Below are 2,140 nucleotides of genomic sequence, written 5' to 3'. Positions count from 1 at the left end.
GGGTGTTCACTCTGATGTCTTTGATTTCATTCGGAACTAGCGCCTCTAGATGTGAAGACACGGCTTGCCTGTTGAGGCGTCTCAGGTTGTCAGTGGCGAGAACTGGCGCGAACAGGATGGTGAGCTCCTCGGTATTGCGCGAAGATCTCACGGTGGACTCACTCGAATTCGATGATGCGCTGAGAAATCTTCGCTTTGCTTTACGACTCCGCACCAGCTCGAAGGTGTCGTCACAAGAATCTTCACCGCTGACATAGTACTGCATCGTGTCGTCGCTGTCAGTGTCGCTCTCGGTGCCGTTGCGCTTCCTGGAGGCAGCCGTCGCGGGCACTGCCGAGTCCGGCGGACGCGCGTGAGACTCCATCTCCGTCGCAGTTAAGGAGGAAAGAGCAGTTCAAGGCAGAGTCCAAGAAATTCACAAAATGAGTAGAGCTGAAAGACTCGGCGTTCTGCCTGAAAGGCAGAACCAATTACAGCATGGGGGAAATTACATGTACTTATTAATCGAGTTAAAGGAATGAAAAATTAATGGAAACGGAACGAAAAACAACTGACCGCAGGTGGGGCACGAACCCGCGCCTTTTTCATCGCACGCGTAATGCAAAAGGCGCGGGTTCGTACCCCACCTGCACAAATTTGTTTTACCTCGAAGCTGTGCATGGTTAGGGTTCTGCGCATTTTAGTTCTGCGTGTGCAAAAACCGTGCGCCGATCCCGGAGAGGGTGCAGTACCGGGCCGACCCGCGGCGGAGGTGAAGCAGGCTTCAAGCAATCCGCCGACTTGCAAAAATAAGTTTAATGTCTTAAGTGCAAACGAACAAGTGTAAGAACATGTGCCGGTATTGCCTTGATAAGTTTGTGCCGAACAAACCAAACAAAGTACACAAGGAAATGCCGTAGATGACACGAGACGTCAACCATTTAATACCCAAATTGAAAAAATTTAAAAGAAACCGCGCACAACTTAACGTCATGGGGCAAACCAGCGGAAGCCTTGCAAATGCATTGCATCGTTCAAAGGAACATTATTTCATTACAACACTGCCAAGTATAATTGAGACCAACCCTACTAAATTCTGTAACTTTTGGGGGGGAAAAAGAAAAGAAGCAAGTTTCACAGATTTCTGCTAACGGCGTTACTATTAACGAAAAAAGAGGCATTGCTGGACAATTCAATATATAACAGCGTATTTTCTTCTGCCGCTGATGGCTTTCGCGCCACCACTGACACTGCAATTGCAAATTTTTCTAATATTATGAGTTACCCTGGAGTGCTCTCAATGCTACTTAACTTGAAAACTAAAACTTCTTCTGGACCCAATAACATACCAAATGCTTTTCTTCGCCGATATGCCGAACCTCTCGCAAAGTACCTTTTCATCACATTTCACGCTTGCTTGTCGCGTTCAAGTTTGCCGAAGGACTGGAGGACAACCCGCTTTTTTTAACAAAGGCGACCGACTACATTTAAAAACTACCGCCCTATCTCACTAACGTCAACTTGCTGTAAACTAATAGAGCATATTGTTGTAAAAGCCCTCAATGAGTTTATTGAAGAGAATGAAGTTCTAACCAATTCTCAACACGGTTTCAGAATGGGATATTCTACAGTAACACAACTGTGTCACGGTCATTCCCACTTTTACTTCTTCCACTGAAAACAACAACCACACTGATTTATTTTTTCTGGATTTTAGTAAAGCTTTCGATAAGGTACCTCATTTCAAACTAATATTTAAGCCAAGGAACTATGGCACACCAGAACTACTTGTTTCTTGGATCTCTTAATACTTAAACAATCGTGAACAGTCCGTGGATGTAGGTGGGCATGAATCGGCCTGCCTTCCAGTCTTATCTGGGGTACCACAGGGAACTGCATTGGGTCCTTTGTTGTTCCTCCTGTACGTGAATGACATTGTCCATGTTGTAAAACCAAACGTTAAAATAAGGCTATTTGAAGATGATTGTGCGTTGCTTAAAAAAATTGCACACACCAACGACCCCGATGATCTGAATGATAGCCTGAGCAAAATTTTCTATTGGTGCACTCAATGGGGGTTGACCTTGAATGCTGAAAAAAGACTTTTTCTTCCCATTTCCCTCAAGGAAACATCTCTCTCTCTTATAGTTATATACCAGGC

The 2,140-nt window shown here is 45.0% G+C and overlaps 1 pseudogene; it reads right to left on the bottom strand.

The window, feature by feature from the left end:
* Window positions 1–697: 697 nt before the first annotated feature.
* Window positions 698–842, bottom strand: LOC126532523 (U2 spliceosomal RNA; annotated as a pseudogene).
* Between the last annotated feature and the right edge of the window lie 1,298 nt (window positions 843–2,140).

Source organism: Dermacentor andersoni, chromosome 5, assembly GCF_023375885.2.
Source record: "Dermacentor andersoni chromosome 5, qqDerAnde1_hic_scaffold, whole genome shotgun sequence".
Classification (NCBI taxonomy): Eukaryota; Metazoa; Arthropoda; class Arachnida; order Ixodida; family Ixodidae; genus Dermacentor; species Dermacentor andersoni.
The sequence above is the reverse complement of the archived record's forward strand: the minus strand, read 5'-3'. Positions and strand labels throughout refer to the sequence as shown.